The sequence below is a fragment of the Engystomops pustulosus genome, chromosome 4 (genome assembly GCF_040894005.1).
Source record: "Engystomops pustulosus chromosome 4, aEngPut4.maternal, whole genome shotgun sequence".
Taxonomy (NCBI): domain Eukaryota; kingdom Metazoa; phylum Chordata; class Amphibia; order Anura; family Leptodactylidae; genus Engystomops; species Engystomops pustulosus.
In genome coordinates this window covers 150,959,590-150,983,663 of record NC_092414.1, presented here as the reverse complement: position 1 = coordinate 150,983,663, position 24,074 = coordinate 150,959,590, and positions in this window count along the sequence as shown.

The following is a 24,074-nucleotide window of genomic DNA, read 5'->3' as shown; positions in this document are numbered from 1 at the left end:
TGTATTGCCTACTAATCAAAGTTCTGTCCAAATTACTAGGCTAAATGTGCTGCACCTCCTGCAGTGACATCTATTTCTTTCAACAGGAGTGGAGTCAACCACTCCAGGTACAGGTACTTAAAGGGGTTATGTGAGTGTATCAATAAATTATGGATGGGCTGGGGGGGCTTTTAAAAAAAAAATAAATGTGTACTCACCTCCTCCGTCAGCACTGATGTCCAGTGCCGCGGTCTCTCTGATCCCTGCCCCTGTTTCTCGATGGGAAGGGACAGTGTTCCGGTAAGGACAGGAGTTGGACAAGGAGAGGACTTCCTGTCTGCTCAAGCTGACATTTAAAGAAACTCAAAGCTGTCAATTATAAGAGGGTTGTGTGGTTTTCTGGTAGCCTAAAGAATACGGGACTCTTCTATTTCGATTAAGATTCTTCTTCACTTATTTGAATAGGAGAAAAACATCTCCTCCTTTCCGACATGTGATGTATTTGGATGTCACATGTCAGTTAAGGATGTATGGAGTGGTCTCACGGACTGACCCTTCTCTGTACACAGTGGGTGTTACCTGCATTATGCAACTAACTCCCAAGGCTGATAACCGTAATCAGTAATGGCACCAAACAAGGGTTTTAACCTCTTAAGTGCCACCATCAGAGGCGATGGTGGCACTTAAATGGGAGCTGCCATCTTGGATCAGGCTGACTCCCAAACTGACATCATTAGTGTCAGTTGCTATAACAGTCACAACCCTAATGCAGGGTTCCATGGCTGCTGCCAGCTGCTGATGCCAGCAATATTGTTGTATTGCAGTATATTGTATAACTTAAAAGACCCACTAGGGTTAAAGTACCCCAGGAAATATATTATGGAAATACAGTAAAAAATAATGTTAAAAGTTTAAATAATTTTTTAAAAAACCTAACAGTTCAAATCACCCCAATTTCTCTTGAACTGAAATAAAAAAAGAAAAAAAAATCATAAACAATTTAGACATCCCAAAAAGCTTGATGTATCATTTTCTTAAAATTAAATATTTTCGGTGTCCACCACTTTTTTTTAATCATTTTGCAACACATAATAAATTGAATAGAAAGTGATCAAAAGGTCATACAGGAATATTTTTCCCGCTTCCCAGCACATGCCATGGAAAATGAAATACTGCCACTAGGAAGTACCATTGGTTACACAGAAAAAAAAACTTTATGAAGCTCCTTACATGAAATAATTAAAAGGTTATGGATTTTTATAGAAGATAAGCAAGAGACGGAAACACAAAATCGAAAAAGGGCATCAGCGGAAAGGGGCTAAGGTACAGTGTCTCAGTGGCAGATCATTTTAGGTGATATGGAGAGGTTTTTCCTCCTTTATCAGCAGTAACTATTGTGAGGGGTAAAATTCTGGTGACAGGTCTTTTTTAACAAGAGATTAAAACAAAATTGAACCAAACATGGTCCGGGTGTTATTATCTTTGAAGTATTAGGTACATAGAGATACTAAGAAATCATTGGGAATAAATATAACTGACTGTGGAACAATTGTTAATGAGATAGTTGGAATATGCACAGTGTACTGAATAATACTGCATCGGACACTTGTAAGCAATCTTATCATTATGGACCATTCTAAGGGAAACCTCTATGTTCAAGCAATTTTTCATGGAATCTAAGCAATATGTGGCAACAAACAATGGTCCTGTGTGTCATTGGTGTGTGGGTCCACTCACCTGCTGATAACAGTAGAAAAGGACTGCCCAAGTAGGACATATATGTGAGCCATATTAAATACATGGGCCAGGAGCTAGCCCGAAAACGACTAACAAAAAGACCAAAAATAATTTTGTGTAAATGATGCTTTGGTCCCAGTGGTATTGCAAATACTATGAATTGGCTACTAAGTTTTATGTGCACATACCCAATACATTAAAGTTTTGTGATGTATGGGAAAAACAAATTTGAAACTTAAGAGTTGTTTAAAAAAAGGTTTTGTTTGGAGATGTGAAAGAGATAGACATATCTTAATACACATTTTTTGGGAGTGCCCCAAAATTCGCCCTCTTTGGAATTTAGTGGGACAAATACCGAGTCAATTGGATCAGGGTGATATAGAATTGGATCTTCCTGTTGGAGTACTACATATGTCAGGGACTCCACCTCTAAGATATAGACCCTCTATTGTGGGCCCCCTGGTAAATGCAGTAAGAGCATGCATAGTTTCAAACTGGAAAAAAACAAATACACCCACAAGTAGAGAATGGGTTCAGAGAGTTGAGGAGATAAGGCGGATGGAAGAGTTAACAGCATTTTTGACAGGAAAACGTGCAAGACATGATTTGGGAAAATTGTTTGGAATTTCAGTCTACAGTAGACTATAAGAGAACACTATTTGTAGATGTGTGTGTGTGTGGGGGGGGGGAGGGGGCGGGGGATCATTCTCCACTGCTTTATCCTAGGATATTACTGTAGTCCGATGTTAGAGATTGTTGGCAGAGAAGAATAGATACATTTAGACATATAAAAAGTGATATGGGTATTGGTTTGATAGCCCTTGGATGTGGTATTTGGGGGGCAAGAGGGATGGATATCTTATTTACATATGGATTGTATTTTTTTTTTTATTGAAGCATATGTGGAGGCGGTGGATAAGGAGATCCACAAGTTTCAGAACAGTGGTGAGGATATATGTGCCAGTAAAATTACTTTAAATCAGATAAATAACTGTGGAAAATTAAATTGTATGTTCACAAATGCCAGAAGTATCACAGGCAAAATGGGCGAGCTTGAGGCTCTGATATTAGAGGAACAGTTAGATGTTGTTGGTGTAGCAGAGACATGGCTTGATGCATCGCATGATTGGGGTGTTAATATTCAAGGTTTTACACTCTTTCGGAAAGACAGGGCAAATAGGAGGGGAGGTGGTGTATGTCTGTATGTCAGAAGAGACTTAAAAGCGAATGTGAATGAGTCAGTGGTCTCAGAAGAGTGTGAGGAGGCTGAAACTTTGTAGGTTGAAATTCAAAGCCAAGAGAGCTTTGAAAAAATTATTTTTGGTGTAATTTATAGACCCCCTAACATCTCTGAGGAAATAGAGGGTCACCTATATAAACAGATGGAGCGGGCTGCACAGGAGGGGACCGTAGTGATAATGGGAGACTTTAACTTTCCAAATATAAATTGGGGTCAGGGCTCGTCTTCATCTATGAAGGGGAAACATTTTATGAACATTCTTCAGGATAATTTTCTGGTGCAGCTTGTAGAAGATCCCACAAGAGGTGACGCATTGTTGGACCTTGTGATTTCTAACAATGAGGAGATTGTCCAAAATGTCAGTGTCCGGGAACCCCTTGGGAACAGCGATCATAATATAATTATTTTCCTCTTAAACTTTAAAAAGCAGAAACAGGTGGGAAAATCGAAAACTTTGAATTTTAAGAGGGCCAATTTCCAGAAATTCAGGGCTGCACTAGTGGATACAGACTGGGATCAGATACTGTCACATGGTGATACTAATGTTAAATGGGAGAAATTCAAATCTATCCTGGGTTTTTATACTTCTAAATTTATTCCAATAGGTAACAAGTATAGACGGGCTAGATTACACCCCTCGTGGCTTACAGCTACAGTTAAAAGGGCAATTAATGAGAAAAAGAGGGCATTTAAAAAATATAAATCTGATGGGTCACCAGAGGCTTTCAATACTTACAAAAAAGTTACCAAAATCTGTAAAAAAGAAATCAAATCAGCCAAAATACAAAATGAAAGACAGGTGGCTAAAGATAGCAAAACAAATCCCAAGAAATTTTTTAAGTATATCAATGCAAAAAAAAATGGGTCAGAACAGGTTGGACCCCTTTATTCTGAAAATGGGGCATCGGTGACTGGAGACCAAGAGAAGGCGGAGTTACTTAATAGGTTTTTTAGCTCCGTTTATACAATAGAAGAGAGAACTTCTGACTTGGGTGGTACCAGTGCGGGTCATGCACCCTGTAATATACTAGACTGGCTAAATGTAGACATTATCCAATCTAAGCTCAATAAAATCAATGTGTACAAAGCTCCTGGACCAGATGGGTTACACCCCAGAGTTCTTAAAGAACTCAGTTCTGTTATTGCTGTACCACTGTCTAAAATCTTCAGGGATTCCGTAATGTCTGGTGTGGTGCCAAGTGACTGGCGCAAGGCAAATGTGGTGCCAATATATAAAAAGGGCTCTAGAACTTCGCCAGGCAATTACAGACCTGTAAGCTTAACTTCCATTGTGGGGAAAGTATTGGAAGGGTTAGTAAAAGACTACATACTGGAGTATGTGACATCAAATAGAATAATAAGTGACAGCCAGCATGGGTTTACTAAGAATAGAAGTTGTCAAACTAACCTTATCTGCTTCTATGAAGAGGTGAGCAGGTGCCTGGATGGAGGAGCAGCTGTGGATATTGTGTTCTTGGACTTTGCAAAGGCATTTGACACTGTTCCTCATAGACGCCTGATGGGTAAAATTAGGGCTATTGGTTTGGCAGAAATCATTTGCAATTGGATTGAAAACTGGCTGAAGGATCGTATCCAGAGAGTTGTGGTCAATGATTCCTACTCGGAATGGTCACCAGTTATGAGTGGTGTACCTCAGGGTTCTGTGCTTGGCCCACTACTATTTAATATATTTATTAATGATATAGAGGTAGGAATTAATAGCACTGTGTCTATTTTTGCAGATGACACCAAACTGTGTAGTGTAATACAGTCTATGGAGGATGTACATAGGCTGCAGGGTGACTTGGACAAACTGAATGTTTGGTCATCCACTTGGCAAATGAGGTTTAATGTGGATAAATGTAAGGTTATGCACCTGGGGGCCAATAATCCAAAGGCAAAATATGTCCTTGGGGGAGTAAATCTGGGAGAGTCCCTTGTTGAGAAGGACCTGGGGGTACTAGTAGATCATAAATTGAATAACAGCATGCAATGTCAATCAGCTGCCTCTAAAGCTAGTAGGATCTTGTCGTGTATCAAAAGTGGTATGGACTCTCGTGATAGGGATGTAATATTACCCCTGTACAAGGCACTGGTTCGGCCTCACCTGGAATATGCTGTCCAGTTCTGGGCACCGGTCCATAAAAAGGATGCCCTGGAGCTGGAGAGGGTTCAATGTAGAGCCACAAAAATGATAAGGGGTATGGAGGGTCTTGGTTATGAGGAAAGATTAAAACAACTAGATTTATTTAGTCTGGAAAAGAGACGACTACGAGGGGACATGATTAATTTATTTAAATATATGAATGGTCCATATAAAAAATATGGTGGAAAGTTGTTTCAGATTAGATCAAATCAAAAGACGAGGGGGCACTGTCTCCGTCTGGAGAAAACAAGGTTTAATCACCGGAGGCGACAGGGCTTTTTTACTATAAGAACTGTCACTCTGTGGAATAGCCTGCCTCAGGCGCTGGTCACAGCAGGGACAGCAGAGAGCTTTAAGAAGGGTCTAGATGCCTTTTTACACCTAAATAACATTGATGGTTATGTTATATAGAATTGTTTCCCCTAAATCCCTTCCTCATCCAATCCCTTCCCTTCCTTGGTTGAACTTGATGGACAAGTGTCTTTTTTCAACCGTATAAACTATGTAAAAAAATGTTCCTTTTGAAAAATTAAATAAAGAATTAAAAAAAAAGGTTTTGTGTTTGCTTTTTTATTTAATTCAGAACACAATGTGTTCACAAGGATCTGGTCTGAATTCTGATTAGTCTAGACAGTTAAACATCTGTGTTATGCCAGTTGTCATGATTCATTGACGAGCACAGCAAAGACAACCAGCTGTAAATTTTGCATCTGCTTTCTCTTTTTATGGCATTGACAGATGTGATAAGCAAAATTTCATACATTCAGCAGGTTGCTCCAGGTTACTTGTGCTTTTTAATAAGTGTATCATGTGCTCAAGAGATGCAAGTTATAAAATAACCCATAATGGCACTTCACATAAATGGGAATAAAGGAGATGTAAAACTCCGTGTTGGCGATAAATTTTGACCAGAATATTCTGGAATTAAAATAAGAGGATAACGTTTTAGCCATGAAAAGGAAAATGTATGAACTATAATTAACAACTCCTGCTAAGCATAAGTGGAAACATAACTCACACACTGGCTGCTTCCTCATTACAGCAGAAGTGACATCACTGATTTACTTGCATGAGTGCCTCCCAATGTAGGGGACATTACATGTCATGTAATGGGAGAGCAGAGGAGGCTTATTTATGGCTTTCAATTATAGTGCACAAGGATATCTAACAATGGTTCAGTGAACTCCACTTTAAGCTGCTCAGTACCATAACTCAACAACTATTCACTGTTATATTGAGTCAGGAAAGATATATTATGGGTGGTTCAGGAAGGATGAATGTGGAGATAGGCAACAATGTTGGCCAAGTTAGTTTAGCTCATTGTAACTACATTTTTTATTTTAATTTACTACTTTTGCCTTTATTTGAGGCTGTTTGGCATGCATTTTATATGTAGTGATCAAGGAAAATTACAAACCTGGAATTCACCTGCAAAATTACACTTGGTAAGAGCTTCAATGAGTGGCAGGGAATACCGCCCAGAAGTGTGTCTAGTCGTTTCCTAGTAGTTGGGAACTCACTTCATAGTCAGCTTGACTTTCGGAGGATTCTTGCCTCCAAATATGTTACCTAGGTGTTATAAATGAATACATTGTTTTCTGGTCTATTCTGTTCAGTTATATTTATGGTTTGGAATACCAATAAGAAGACAACAGTGGTCCATTGGCTCCATCTGCATAAATACCATTATAAATATGTACCTTTGTACCAAATTCTGTACATTAACAAGAAATGTCCTAATGGGGTTGAAAACATATGGATGAGATAGTTGAAGAATACTTAATTATAGACTGGCCTAAAGAGTCAACCCCTTGGGGGTTGTGGCTTATTATATTTTTGCAGGACAGGAAGAATTGATTGTGCAATTTAATTCTTGTGGCCGCTGACTCAGCGGGTTTCCCTTCAATTGTGGACTTATAGTTTGACATACTTAAACTTGGTGTATCCTTGCTATCTATGGTATAAAACTTCTACAGTTTTACTTAGACTTTTGTATAATTCACTTTCACACCTTTTGTTTATACATACGTTTCATTTATTGAAAAACATAAATAAAACCCTTAAAAAAAAGCATAACTGAGAATATTTCTATCACTGCAGATTGGTTAATAAACACAACTCTTCTGTATAGCTTTTCTCCATTTCCATTATGCATTATGCAGAGATTATATTTTGGAATGTACAGCACTACCCCAAAAAGAACTGAAAAAAATCTCCACCCACACTTAATACTCACAACATATTGACAAAGTCTCCCTTTTTGCCTAAGAGTATAAATAGTATGTATCACAATAACTTTAAGACAGCAGAGAACTCATTAATTTTGCTATCAGCCTGTTTTGGACAAATCTCTTTTATGCTTTTTTCGCCCTCACTTTTCAATAACTTTTTAGTTTCAGACATCCCAGTATTACAAGGGATTTTTTTCTATTTGTTGCATTGTTTTGGTGCAGTAGCGGTTTCAGGAATGGCACCAAATGAACATAGGACACTGGAAGGTCACTTTGACATAGACCCTGCTGGCAACAAATTTATTAAACTTGCATAGCCAAGTTTTCACAATGGAACTTTAAATTTAGGTGCAAATTTTGACACAAATTGACTTTTGATAGTATTTTGCTATTTTTTTAATGTGATTGTCGCAAACAAACCAATAGCTTAAGAACACTGCCACTTTAATGACTCTAATGGTAGCTGAGCTCCAAAGACATAAAACTGTCTTAAGGAGCTAATGATAAATTGCTCCCATAGTCTTTATCAATGAACTTCTTTTTAACCCTTAACAGGGGGGATAGTAGACAAAATAACAATTCTGATTTAAATTTAACATGTTCATCATAAAAGGTTTCATGTCACCAATGGCTTAACAAGGCACCAGAGGGTCCTAATGCAAATTTAGGATTAGGGTCTAATATTCCTACCTAAACCCATGCTACGGAGCCCCCATCACTTATCATTTATATCACTTCAGAATACACATATACAATATATACACTATACAGACATATGCACACATAAATTAAATATGCATTACACACATAAAAACACAACACCATATTAATGTATATATTCTACACACATACACCAGATATACAGTATGAAACACATGAAAATATAGGTGCACATAAATGTACTCACATACTAAATACAATACCAATATACCTGTAGAATACTAAAATATGACGGCAATGAATACACTACAAACATAAATATATACCAGCAGGAAATAAAACTTTACTATATAGTGCTAAAAATGTACCATACACCAGTTGTCATAAGGCAGACATAGACATTAATTTCTGTATAAATCAGTTGTAGCTGCTTTCTCCACTGCTAGCCTGGTCCATCATTGTCTATATGCTTGTTTACCCCTCAGAGATGACAGATGACACAGAGACTCCCCATTAAATATAATGTATAGCAGAAGATCCTCCACATATATTTATTGTCCATCAGGTGCCCCTCCCCTTTATATTTAGTGTCCAACAGGAGATCCCAGGCTCCACTGCAGGAGAATAGGCAGAGACACGTTATGTCTTGCCTGCGCACACTATGACTCTGCAGTGCCGTAGTGGTGCCATCATGCCACTGGCAAAGCACAGATTGTAAGCAGACAGAGCGTGTGGATGTGTGCACAATCATAAACTACTTTAATCTTGACAACCACTTTTTTCAAAACGGTACTTATTTATTTTAGTATGAAAAGTTAACAAGATAAATATACTTAATAGACTTAGTAGACTGCGCATCATTAGGTAAAAGCTGCCTAGGAGAGTTAACATGTCTTTGACGTTGGTATTTTTTTTAAGCTGAGGTGCATTACAAAAGCCTTAACATTTTTATACTTAGTCAATAGATGTGATAATTGACACTTAACTACTCTTTTTTTTCCAAAAGCTATAGTTATGGGAATGTGGAATAATTTAGACGAATCAATGTCCCTGACTATTCGAAAAATTCTGAAGCTGCAAGATCATTGAATGATAGAAGACATCACTTTTCTTAACATATAAAACTTCCAGATTGTTAACCTGGGCACAATCAATGTTAGACATAGCATTGTGGATAGCAGAAAACCAGGATTTAATAAGCACCATATATCTATTGACTCCATCTCAAGTGACAGTCTAGAAATAATAGTAGTGTAGCAGAAAGGTCATGGCACTACATGAGTCTTCATGTTGGAAAAAAAATGCCATTTTATATTAAAGCAAGAACATTATTAAGTGCAAGTGCAATGTATCCACAGGTACAGCTTCCTTTACTAAGCACTTATATACACCAACTTCCAGTACGATGGATAAAAAGTAAGCACATGACAACAACATCAATACCAATGAATATACACAACAAACATAAAAATATAAATGTTATATTAACCCTGTCTTGCAATAGGATGTACATATAGGTCGTGATGCTGTAAAGCTTGCATAGAGAAAGCTCACGGTTGAGTCCACTCCAAACAGGGCATAACTCTGCTGTATTGTACTGAACAAATCTGTGGCTAGCGCTGGTTATAGTTGGGAAGTAAGAACTCTCCTTATGGAGACTTTGTGAATTAAGACCACCTTGCAGGAGACTTATAACTTCTGATGCTCCACTAGGGGATTCTGGGAAATATGCAAATATTTTCCAGGATGGGATAAGGAAACAAAGCCTCTTTAGTTACCTTGTAAGGCAGCTCCCTTAACATTGCGGCCTTAACACTCATCACCAGTGTTAGCGGGTGTTCGCCTTTTGATAGCTGTCGGCAGTGAATTGGATGCCGCCATTGTGGTTTAGATCATTGCTCCCCATTGCTTTGTATTTTTGGTACATCTGTTATAATAAAAAGAAACAAAAAAAAATCACAAACATGTTAGATATTGTCACATCTCTAAATGTCCAATTCATCAAAATATAATAATGGTTATTCCCTGAGTTTTATAATAATGGTTATTCCTGGGAAATAGCACCCAAATGTCTGAAAAGCCTCTTTTCCGCCATTTTGCAACATATAAAACATTTAATAAAATGTGATCAAAGGTCATACAGTCCGCAAAAAAAAAGGTTAGCTCATCCCATAAAAATTACATTTCACATAGCTCTGTATATTGAAGGATTGGAGGCATTTGTGGATCCTCACCAAGCATCAATAAGCTAAAACCTGAAATCCCCCAAGAAATACACTTTCTGCAAAGCACACCCCAAGCTCAGCCAGGGTAATCAACTGTGCACGGCAACTGTCAATCACAGCTCCAGCCCTGGGTGTGGCTAACAAGCTCAGAACACAGTGGCCTGAATCTATTCAGAGGGCTCTGACACCATCTGTATAACACCGTCTATATGAAGCAAAGTGTGCTATAATAAAACATGTGCTCACAGAAACTAAAGCGGCTATGTATAATTCCCTTGAGATCATTGACATTTAACTTATTGCCAATCCAATAGTATACAATTGCTACACCCGGCTGATTCACTACTACAGATTAGAAATGGGGGGGGGGTTAATCCTTTAAAAGTTGGTTGCAAAAGTCAACAGATATTGAGCTTGGTTCATGTGCTTCTTCTCAAAAACAACATCCATGGTGCCATAGGAAAAACATGGTTAATTTTTTCCCAGCACACATAAAAAAATTATATATTGAAATCCTAAAATCATTCATATTATGCACTTGGTACTCGAGCTTTTTTATTTATTTCGAAAACAAACATATTTGACATAATTCTTATTTCTGTGTTCTGTGTACAGCGCATTGCTCTGAAACTATTATGATATAGCAATTTGCAGTCTTTCTGATGTAGCTTAATAAATGTAATTGTACATAATTTAATAAATGTAATTACTTAATGTACTGATAATGCATATTTGAAGAATAACATTTACATTTAAATAAATCAGTCTGAACTATAGTAAGGAGGTCAATGTAATCTAAAGAATTAATGTAATCTTGCCTTGAAATAGCATTAGCTTTTGTATGGGTCTAGGCTTTTGCAATTTGGCTTAATAGAATGAGATCATTTTAGTCTCTCCATACAAATGAGCAAAGAACCAATATCTCAGACAATGGAGTTATATGAACTTTTTTTTAAGTTCCATCACTTTAAAGTGTAGCTGAATTTCTGACCTATTAGTGTTAAGCCACAATATCCTTCACTTGAATGGCATCTGTAGAAATAACAATTGTGGTTGGATAATGCTTACATTTTGCTGCCTCAGACTGTCTGAAATGCTTGAATTTGTGTAAAGAGATATATATATATATATATATATATATATATATATATATACTCGAGTATAAGCCGAGTTTTTCAGCACAAAAAAATGTGCTGAAAACCCCTAACTCGGCTTATACTTGAGTCTATAAAAAAACCAGTGTACTCACATTCCGGCGGTTCCTTCATGACATCAGCCACTTGCTGACATTATAATGTGTGCTGGCTGTATACTGGGGGGCAAGGGCTTCTGGCTATATACTGGGGTACATGGGCTGCAGGCTATATACACGGGGCAAAGAGCGGGGTGTATACTGGGGGTTTGAGCTCGATGTCTATATACTGGGAGCAATTGGCTTCTGGCTATATACTGGGGGTATAACTGGCTGTCTATATATTGGGAACAAGGGGCTTCTAGCTATAAACTGGGGGCATGAGTTGGCATGCTATATTCCAGTCTTAAAGGGGTTTGCGCATGAAAGAGAGTTACCCTAGTGCTACTTACACAATAAAGATAATTTTTAACCGCCTTTCTTTACAATTGTACTCAGTTTTATTGCTATCTTAGCTCCTATCACTCAGTGATGGTCAGTGTAAAATTCCAGCATGTGGGCAGGTACTCTCTAAGCAGACACAGTGGGGCAGATTTACTTACCCGGTGCATTCGCGATCCAGCACCGCGTTCTCTGCGCTGGATTCGGGTCCGGCCGGGATTTATTAAGGTAGTTCCTCCTCCTGCCGTGCTGAAAAGCATCGGAATGCACTGGAGTTCACCGAGCCGGGCTGAGTGAAGGTAAGTGCCAGCTCTGCGACAGATTTTTTTTTTAAATGCGGCGGGTTTTCCGAATCCGTCGGGTTTTTGTTCGGCCAGGCCCCCCAATTTCCGTCACCTGCTTGCCAGCGCCGATGTGCCACAACACGATCGCGTGCGCCAAAATCCTGGGGCAATACAGGGAAAATCAGCGCAAATCGGAAATATTCGGATAACACGTCGGGAAACCGCGAATCGGGCCCTTAGTAAATGACCCCCAGTATGATCCCTCTGTGCTATGAGAGACTGTGTGCTGACAATGTGCTTAGATTCTCATGGTACAGGATTGAAATAGTCTTTAGATGGCATTTAAAAATGCATTCAAAATGCAATGTGTGAATGCACCCTCAGAGTAAACATAGAAGCTTCATATACAATGACAGCAAGCAGAAATATAGAAAACTGTGAAGAGTAGATAAGAGTAAATATATTGGCAAATTTTCTTTTGGCAAATTTTCTTTTTCTTATGCAAACAATAACTTTTATTTGCTGAAATGGGAACACTGTTTCAATGTCAACTACTAAATCCACTGCTAAGAACATTTACACAGAAGCTTCTGTTTTCTACAATGTAGTTTTCTTGACATTTAATAGGTTAAATTGAATTATCACACACAAACAAATATACACAAATACTTATATACAGTATACTCATGTGAGGTGGATTTGCTATTTCTGTTGCTCCAAACAAAGTAATTGTCCTAATGGCAGAGTAGAAAGTTTATTGTATCCTGTGGATGCCAATACAGCATGTGGCTTAGCATCTCTTTACAGATCAAACCAGTTTATATACAGTAGAAAATGGTTGGGAAGGTATTGACAGCACTATACTACTGTCCTAATCTCTGGACACAAATCACATGTTCTTTTTAAATGCATCCAAACCAAAGCCAAGCGCTGGGAATCCAAACACAATTATGTCAGGGTGTAAGGTAAATTAAAACACACATGTCTTCCGTAATGCAAATGCTTAGAGAAAGCAGAAAGACATACTTTCAATGCAACCTGTCTTTAGTAAAATGATATCCCTGGTGACAGGTTCCCTTTAAGGTGATTCCTATCGGGGGAGCCTCCAGCCTCCAGTGTCTGCAATGAAGCTTTATTGTTAATTCTCTTCCAAAAATTGTATGTAACCCGGGGATGGCCTGTACACATTATAGTAATGTCTATTCATATTAATGACAACAAGTAGTTGTCGTTGAGCAATATTGTATATAACAGTCCACATTATCTTGAGCAAATACCATTGGAAATGAGAGCTTACTTTCTTATAATAATAATAATATAATGAAAATGTAAATCTTTGTAATATAATAAAGATGTAAATTTATTAAAAGCAGCAGATGAAATAAAATAAACAGTAATTTTCACTCAAACAGAATGAGATTTATAATCTGCAACTTTGTATTAGCTCCTCTGTAAAGCAAGAAAATGATATGCTTAAGGGATCAGGAAATCAAACAGACTTAATATAATTAATAGAATAATAAGATTTTTCCACAAACAAATGAATCTCAGGGAAATGCAATCCCAGGTTAATAAAAATATATAGATGCAATTTTTACACAATGACCGACATGGAACCTGCAATTTTTCCTTTCTCTGCATTTTTTTTATATGGTGCAAAATAATATAGTTGTAAAAATGCCAAATTGCAATATATTTGATTTAACAGATCATAAAAACTTTTTCAAATAAGAACAGAAATGCTTGTAATTTAATTGCCATGTATATATACCACTTCAATAGCCATGGCCTAATTAGTATGGGGATTATTTTGTGTATATAAAACAATACAATACATTTCTAATAACACACGTGCACCATGAGTTAAAATTGAAAGGCACGCCTTGTTGTATTGCTGTTACACCTTTTCTTCATTTGTTGTACTAGTTCTTATTAAAAGGAACTAATGTCACACAGATATCTTAAAAATGTCTATAGAAAAAAATCCAGAAGCGTACAATACAAAGTCTGCTTATCAAACAAAGTGCATCAATGAAAAATACAACCCTCTCAATATCCCATGCTGTGAGCCCAAAGGTGGGCAAGTCAGCCTACAAAGACAGCTTCATCAGGGGTGCTCCTTTCTTTACAGCAATACACCTTGAGATTAACAACATGGGATATTATTATGATGGTAAATTGCATTAATACTTTTACGTCCTTGCAGAAAAACAGTTTGACAGCAACCAACATGACCAAAATTGAGGTCTCTTCAGCAGCCCATCAACTAGCTTTCCAGTAAACCAAAACTTATGGCTAAAATCTGATTCCGCAAAGTTTAGCACGGACCCAAGCATTGTGGTTTGGGTTCACTCAACCCTACCTATGACAAATTAGGCTAAGTAACAAGCGGAAATCGAAACTAGATTGACAGGAGAACTAGAAAGAGAAAAGATAAATCTCCTCATTTGTCCCTATTAGGAAACATTATAGACATTATGCTGTGTACCTTCAATAAGAGAGTTTTGTTGCCAAATGGGGACATGGCAATTCTGGCAAGCTCTGTACAGCGCTGCATAATCTGTGTGCGCTATATACATAAAGGATTATTATTATTAATAGTTACCATGCTTTACAACTTGCCAAGTCTCATACTTTATTGTGCATCTAAAAGACAAGTACTGGGCCTTGTAGTATACCATTCAGCCTTGTGCCTCCTGTGCCTTGTACAACTATGTGTCTGACTTTTCATCCTTAACCCCTTACCGATCCCAGGTACGGGTGCATGGAGAGGGCTCACGGGCTGAGCCCCCTCCATGGCCGGTAAGTCTTTGCTGCATATTGCTAGCACCAATCACGGGTGTTGTCTTGCTGAAGATGTTAACGGGGAGTGGCATTTCTATGACAGCCTCAGGTCTTACTTAAACTGTGCACAATTCTCCACATATGTCCAATCTCTGCATAATGGATATCAAAGACCCTATCCACAGCATATTTATGCTGGAAGGATAGTTGTTTTTGAATAGCAAAAAGGAATTACCTAAACACACTGCAATATAGAATTTAGTTTACGTTAGATTGGTTACCATTCTGCCATACAATAGAATATCACAAAAATATAGACTGCTAATGAAGAAGAAATGGAGAATCCAGAGCGTTCCTCGTGTTCCGGACCCACTGGTCGTTGTGCACGTCATGGAAAATAAAATACCATCACTATGAAGTGCAATCGCAGAGCTCTTTAAGTGTAAAAATAAAAAAGTTATAGATTTTTGAAGGTGGGGAGTGAAAAATGGAAATGAAAAAACAAAAAAAGGGCCAGGTCTCTAAGGGGTTAAATGAATGTTACTGACCAATCACAAAACTAACCTTTTTCAGGTTTCTGGTTTCCTGACAGTTAACATTAGCGGAACCAGGAACTGAACAGAACGGGAATTTCAGTTTCAGAAGTGCTTCCATGAATACAAGCGGGTGCGCTAAGGTCTCACCCAAATCACGTGACAGATCTCAGACGTCAACTCTTAGCAGTTTGTAATTCATTTCAAATGTGCTGTTCTAGTGCTTTTACTGCTAGAATGAGTCATTTTACTATTAGACTATTTTGTCATTATGTTAGTTTTGCTTTAAGAAACTCAAACACTTTCTTATCATGACAACAAATGTGAATCTCTAATTAGAAGCAATGCTTGGTTGTTTAGTGCATTATCTCTTTTTTATGTTAGAGAACCTTTCCCCTTTATATTACTTTACTAACAAAGTGTCAAATTGCATTGCTTTCTAGCCTTTGCTGTCAACAGAAACGACACCAGTTTTATGAATGCAAAAATGATGGAATGATGAATAGCCAGATGATAATACATGGCAATCACTTTGTCGAGAGTAAAGCCTAATAAATGCAATTTCATATCATTTGCATAGTTTGCTGATAATATTTATGCTTCTGATATGTCAGAGCAAGTATTTTTCTTTACATCCTGCTTAGAAAATGACAGAACCTCATTGTTAAGAGGAAGAAAAAAGAAAAGAATTCTTACTTAAATTGTGCACAATTCTCCACATGTCACCAATCTCTGCATAATGGATATCAAAGACCCTATCCACAGCATATTTATGGGTTATGCTGGAAGGATAGTTAATTAGCTAAACACAGTGTAATATAAAATTTACGTTAAAGTTATATAATATAATATAATGTAATATAAAGTTTATGTTAGATTGGTTACCATTCTGCCATACAATAGAATATCACAAAAATATAGACTGCTAATGAAGAAGGAATGAAATAACTTTATTTTATTTTTCGTGTATTAAGATAATATAAAACATAAGTATAAAAACAATAAAAGAAGAAGTATAATCTTATAGCTACGCGTTTCAAGATCTTTTCCTTGATCTCTTTATCAAGCTAGTTTAAAAGATAAAAGTTCCTCAAATATAGACAAAAATATAGACAGCACATTACTGATTATACTGGTCAGCACAGAGTCCTCTTTCCACTTGTTTCAGATCTCTGTAGTTTTTGTATTTTGTTCTTGGCTTTTTGTAATCTATGTGAAATCCTTACGGATTGTATAGCACCATGGAACTAGTGCTCTATAAATAAACAAGAAAAATAATTATACTGTTTGTTATTAAAATATTAGCAACAAATGTGTGGGAAAGTGTTTTTTTTTTCTAAAAATTCAGGTGGTCCCCTACTTAAGGGCACCCGACTCACAGATGACCCTTATTTACAGTTACAGTTGGACCTCTCTACCCACTGTGCTCTCTGAATGCTTTACTTTAGTCACAGGCTGCAATGATTAGCTGTAAGGTGTCTGTTATGAAGTTTTACAGAAAAAGATTTTGAAACTCCAATTGTCACTGGGGGAAATTGTTTTTTTGTCTGGATCTACAAGTACAAAACCATGGAACCTATCTTCTATGTAACTCGGGGATTGCGTGTTCTCCCAAAAAATAAAGACATAAAAACAAATCCATAACTTGACTAAGTGTACAAAATATTAGTGGGTGAAACCAAGGGTGGAAATTATCATGACTGGACATATTAGGGGGGGGATTCATTAAGACTGGCATTTTTAATGCCTTTTTAGCCCTACATTATAATGAATTTAGGCTTTGGGTAACGTTATATGACTGCTTTTACCTACCTGTGTGCTTAGAGTCAGCCATTTATTGTGCCACACATGGTTTTTAACTCATTGTAGTTTGTCCATTGTCTGCCTTTATTGAAAACTTTATGTATATCACTAATAAAGATTGCTCTCGATGTACATTTATTAGTTTTGAGTGTTATATCACTTAGGTTCAAATTGTTGGTTTTGCTTTAAACCCGATCAGGGCTGCTCCCTTTGCCCATAACTATCGGGTCAACTATTTTGGTGTTCATGGTCATGTGATGTCACACAGGTACACAACTCATTATAACACACAGCTCTGATTACTCTCTGTGAAATAACAGATGTGCACTTGTGTGACATCACATGGGCATTGAAAGATTTCTTCCATATCCTTGTGACATCATTCAAAGCTGCAATTTGCATCAGGAAAGGAGGGTTTCTACTGTCTGAATTAGCCTCCATACACTGTTGTGTGGAGTACTTTATTCTCTACTAGCTGTAGCTCCTGGCTTTGCGTGGGTTAATAAATAACTGCTCTTAGCTATAATACAAAATAGAATGGCTTAACAAAAAATATTTTATATGTATCTATCTCTGACTGTCTCTGTGTCTCTGACTGAATGTCTCTGTTTTTTTTGGCTGTCTCTGTCTGTCTCTGTCTCTGACTGACAGGCTCTGTTTTTTGTCTGTCTCTGTCTGACTGACTGCCTCTGTTTTTGACTGTCTGTGTCTGTCTGACTGACTGCCTCTGTTTTTTGACTGTCTCTGTCTGTCTCTGACTTTCTCTGATTGTCTCTAACTGTTTCTGTCCCCAAATGTCTTTCTCTCTGACCATTTCTGTCTCTGAGTGTCTGACTGTCTGTCTGTGTCTGTCTATCTCTGTCTCTGACCGTCTGCCTCTGACTGACTGTTTCTGAACATCTCTGTATTTGTCTCTTACTATCTCTGTCTATAATTGACTGTCACTTTGTCAATGGGGAGATTTATCAGAAGATTGTGAGAACAGAACTATTCTAGTTGCCCATGGCAACCAATATGAACTCAAATTTCATTTTCTCATAGCTGTTTATAAATTTACAGATAATCTCTGATTGGTTTCCATTGGCAACTGGAACAATTTTACCTGAGACATTTCTAATAAATTTCCCCCTATCTCTGTATCGATATCCATATTATATCACACATAAATTGTCTTATACTCATTGCCTATAGTAGCCAATCAAATCTCAGAGCTCATATTAATGACCTGTGGCAAAATAGGAACCTGAGTGACCATAGGGAAGACTTACTTCATCTGACAGCTGCTGGATGGTGGAGCGGACAGGTAACCAGAATACAGAAATAGCTCAGTGTTCATACTGGTACACAGAAACCAACACAAGACTGAGACAGGAAAGTGGGGTCACACTAGGAGATAATCGATACTGAGGGACAAACAACAGATACAGATAGACCAGCGGAATCAAACAAACCGGGTCAAAACCAAGATGGCGGAAAATGTACAGAATCAAATAGCAATAGAATGGTCGGTATTCAAAGCAGAAGTCAATACACAGAATAGCAAGAAACGCAATGGCAAGAGCACTAGATACACATATTGGACTGAATAACCAGCAGCCAATGAAGGGCTGGGCAGAATATAAGGCAGTAATGGACACTACCTCCAGCAATGATTGGCTCAGCCGTCCATCACTCAAACCGCAGCTGCATACAAAACGAGTTCAAAGACACCCAGCTTTCCCAGGATCAGAAATGGAGCTGTCAATCACAGGTTTTCCAGCAAGAAACCTGAAACCAGATCCCATCAGAACAATTTGCGAGTTCTGACACATACATAGATATACTCAGCTTTATATATTAGATGAACCCTTGTTCTCGAAAATGGATTTTAAAGTGGCAAGAACTCTGCAGAAATTGGAATATCGGGGCAATATATATATATTCTCACTGGTGAGAGCTAAGACTGTTCACAGAGACATGGAGGCAGACCTGTAGTTCAAACTGTTTCGACTTCCAGACTTTATTATAAGGTATATTTATATGCCCAACATATACAGGCTCATAACAACCAAAAACAGAATACAAAATAAAAGGCGCTAGCTAACACAGTAGCTTTTTCCCTCTCTAGCTAAAACAAAGGCAATTATAGTGTTTACCTTCAGCCTTGCTTCACACACAGCATCACCTCCAGCTCTGGTCATAGAGAGGCTCCCATGGTGCAGCTAGGGTTTATAAAGCTCTGGCCCAGGTGCGGCTAATGAGCTGCATTAACATCCAGAACCTGGATTAATCATCAGTGGTCATCCCTTTACCAAGCATAGGTTAAAAACCTAGCTGGAATATAAATGCCATTGAGGACCTTTCCAATATAGATGCCATTGTGGACCTTTCCAGCCACTGCCTTACATACCCTCCCCCTCTGCTCAGACCTGTGGGGAGGAGCAACTTTTGCCACTAAACAATGTACACATGATAATACATCCACATTACCTTGTTGCAGTGTCGGACTGGAGTACCTTGGGCCCACCAGAGAAAATCTTTTTTGGGGCCCGCCTTTCATTAAAATAGAAAGAATACTACAGAACCCAAGACACGTTGGGGCAGATTTATCAGAAGCATTCAACATTAGACAGTGTAAACAGAGATGGACAGACTTATACTGCACTAGGTATCATCCAACCTCGCGATATATGAAACTGGATGATAAATATGTTGTAGTATAAGTCTTTTTAGTATAATTTTGCACCTTCTATTAGGGTACATTCACACGCGGTATGCCCGCCGTGCGGACATACCGCCGTGTGCTGGAGAGGAGGAGGAGGAGGTGGTCCCTCCTCCCTCCATAGAGAATAGCGGCGCACGGCCGCACACACGCCGAAAGATAGAGCATGCTCTATCTTTTTGCGGTGTGCGGTCCGGATCGGTGCCACACATGTGTAGCACAATATCTGCGCCGTGCCGCTATTGCCGTCTATGGGTACGTACATGCGGCCGCATGTACGTCCCCGCAGACGGCCATGTGAATGAGCCCTTAGTTGGTTTCATTACATCAAAAAATTATCCAGATTTTTGGGCAATTTTGATACTGGCACTAAGGAACAGCCCCTTTGGACATATTTGTTGCAAAACTGTCTAAAAACTGCATTGCAAAGCTCCGTAAATAAATGCAGCACTCCAGCAAAGCTCAGTACACGGATACAGAACCATACAAAATACAACATTTGTACATTGCCAACGACAACCTTGGTCATAACAACACAGGTGACATTACTGTACTGCAAGCCCCAGGCAGGGAAGATCTGGTTAGTGTATCTACCAACCTTTAAATAAGAGACAGACCTAAGAGCGAAATCAAGAGAGTGCTAAACAGTGACTATATAGTAGTCAAATACAAGGTATACACAGGGGCTCTGCAACACTCTCATTCGCCATGAAATAACAATTCTAAGACACATGTTTCTTCAAATCCTGGATTGAGCATCTCTGTATATGTATGCATAATGTGACAACTGGGTAGCTCCATGTATGGCTGTGTACTGTGGCTGTAGCTCCATGTATGGCTGTGTGCTGTGTCTGTAGCTCCATGTATTGCTGTGTACTGTGTATGTAGCTTCATGTATGGCTGTGTACTGTGGCTGTAGCTCCATGTATGGCTGTGTACTGTGGCTGTAGCTCCATGTATGGCTGTGTACTGTGGCTGTAGCTCCATGTATGGCTGTGTACAGTGGCTGTAGCTCCATGTATGGCTGTGTACAGTGGCTGTAGCTCCATGTATGGCTGTGTACTGTGGCTGTAGCTCCATGTATGGCTGTGTACTGTGGCTGTAGCTCCATGTGTGGCTGTGTACTGTGGCTGTAGCTCCATGTATGGCTGTGTACTGTGGCTGTAGCTCCATGTATGGCTGTGTACAGTGGCTGTAGCTCCATGTATGGCTGTGTACTGTGGCTGTAGCTCCATGTGTGGCTGTGTACTGTGGCTGTAGCTCCATGTATGGCTGTGTACTGCGACTGTAGCTCCATGTATGGCTGTGTACTGTGGCTGTAGCTCCATGTATGGCTGTGTACTGCGGCTGTAGCTCCATGTATGGCTGTGTACTGTGGCTGTAGCTCCATGTATGGCTGTGTACTGTGGCTGTAGCTCCATGTATGGCTGTGTACTGTGGCTGTAGCTCCATGTATGGCTGTGTACTGCCGCTGTAGCACCATGTATGGCTGTGTACTGTGGCTGTAGCTCCATGTATGGCTGTGTACTGCGGCTGTAGCTCCATGTATGGCTGTGTACTGTGGCTGTAGCTCCATGTGTGGCTGTGTACTGTGGCTGTAGCTCCATGTATGGCTGTGTACTGCCGCTGTAGCACCATGTATGGCTGTGTACTGCGGCTGTAGCTCCATGTATGGCTGTGTACTGCGGCTGTAGCTCCATGTATGGCTGTATACTGTGGCTGTAGCTCCATGTATGGCTGTGTACTGTGGCTGTAGCTCCATGTATGGCTGTGTACTGTGGCTGTAGCTCCATTTATAGCTGTGTACTGTGGCTGTAGCTCCATGTATGGCTGTGTACTGCGGCTGTAGCTCCATGTATGGCTGTGTACTTTGGCTGTAGCTCCATGTATGGCTGTGTACTGTGGCTGTAGCTCCATGTATGGCTGTGTACTGTGGCTGTAGCTCCATGTGTGGCTGTGTACTGTGGCTGTAGCTCCATGTATGGCTGTGTACTGTGGCTGTAGCTCCATGTATGGCTGTGTACTGCGGTTGTAGCTCCATGTATGGCTGTGTACTGTGGCTGTAGCTCCATGTATGGCTGTGTACTGTGGCTGTAGCTCCATGTATGGCTGTGTACTGTGGCTGTAGCTCCATGTATGGCTGTGTACTGCTGCATCTATTTCAGGGCCTCTCTCACAGCATTCATTCCAAAGCCCCACTCCCCCCACAACATCTATTACAGGGCCCGGTCCCCCCCACAGCATCCATTACAGGGCCCCCCCATCTCACTCCCCCCACAGCATCCATTACAGGGCCCCCCCATCGCACTCCCCCCACAGCATCCATTACAGGGCCCCCCATGCCCCTCCCGCCACAGCATCCATTACAGGGCCCCCCATACCCCTCCCCCCACAGCATCCATTACAGGGCCCCCATCCCCCTCCCCCACAGCATCCATTACAGGGCCCCCCCATCCCCGTCCCCCCACAGCATCCATTACAGGCCCCCCCACATCCCCATCCCCCACAGCATCCATTCCAGGGCCCCCCATGAGCATCCATTCCAGGGCCCCCTCCCCTTCCCCCCTCCCCAACAGCATCCATTACAGGGCCCCCCCATCCCCCTCAGCATCCATTACAGCCCCCCCATCCCCCTCAGCATCCATTACAGCCCCCCCATCCCCCTCAGCATCCATTACAGGCCCCCTCCCGATCCCCCTCAGCATCCATTACAGGGCCCCCCATCCCCCTCAGCATCCGTTACAGGGACCCCCAACCCCCTCAGCTTCCATTACAGGGCCCCCCAACCCCCTCAGCATCCATTACAGGGCCCCCAACCCCCTCAGCATCCATTACAGGGCCCCCCAACCCCCTCAGCATCCATTACAGGGCCCCCCAACCCCCTCAGCATCCATTACAGGGCCCCCCAACCCCCTCAGCATCCATTACAGGGCCCCCAACCCCCTCAGCATCCATTACAGGGCCCCCCATCCCCCTCAGCATCCATTACAGGGCCCCCCATCCCCCTCAGCATCCATTACAGGGCCCCCCATCCCCCTCAGCATCCATTACAGGGCCCCCCATCCCCCTCAGCATCCATTACAGGGCCCCCCATCCCCCTCAGCATCCATTACAGGGCCCCCCATCCCCCTCAGCATCCATTACAGGGCCCCCCATCCCCCTCAGCATCCATTACAGGGCCCCCAACCCCCTCAGCATCCATTACAGGGCCCCCAACCCCCTCAGCATCCATTACAGGGCCCTCCATCAACCTCAGCATCCATTACAGGGCCCCCCATCCACCTCAGCATCCATTACAGGGCCCCCCAACCACCTCAGCATCCATTACAGGGCCCCCCAACCACCTCAGCATCCATTACAGGGCCCCCCATGCCCCTCAGCATCCATTACAGGGCCCCCAACCACCTCAGCATCCATTACAGGGCCCCCCATGCCCCTCAGCATCCATTACAGGGCCCCCAACCCCCTCAGCATCCATTACAGGGCCCCCCATCCCCCTCAGCATCCATTACAGGGCCCCCCATCCCCCTCAGCATCCATTACAGGGGCCCCCATCCCCCTCAGCATCCATTAAACATCCCCCACCCTCTTCAGCTTACATTACAGGGCTCCTTATGTGTACCTCCTCATGAAAGGCTGCTGAGTCTCCCGCTCCGATGGTACAGGCTGCCTTCCTACGCGCTTCCCAGCAGTTGTGCAGTGTTCACACTGACACTGCGCGCGCGTACATTGACGCCACGCGTGCGCGCACAGTGCTGCCGCCGCCGCACACACTGACACCAGCGGAGAGCAGACTGACACCGCCACACACAGTGTCGGCGGCGCGCACACTGATGCCGCTGCCGCGTACTAACGCATCGGCAGTACACTGTGAACTGGTGCTGGCGGAAACAGCGTCCGCCAGCACCTGATCACAGACACTCTTGTGTATAAGTGTGTCGGGACTCGGGGCCCACCGGAGGTTTCTCCGGTACTCCGCTGGGCCAGTCCGACGCTGCCTTGTTGAGCTCCTGAACAATGTACCACATAAAACTTTAAATCTTGCAGAGCAAGATACCATCTAGTCACTCTCGCATTTTTCCCCTTATTTTCGGTTTATTATATGGTTTTCCCTATCCCTATTCCTTTTGTTCTTATTCCCCAATCTTAATTCAGCCCCTATTCCTCCCCCATGGACT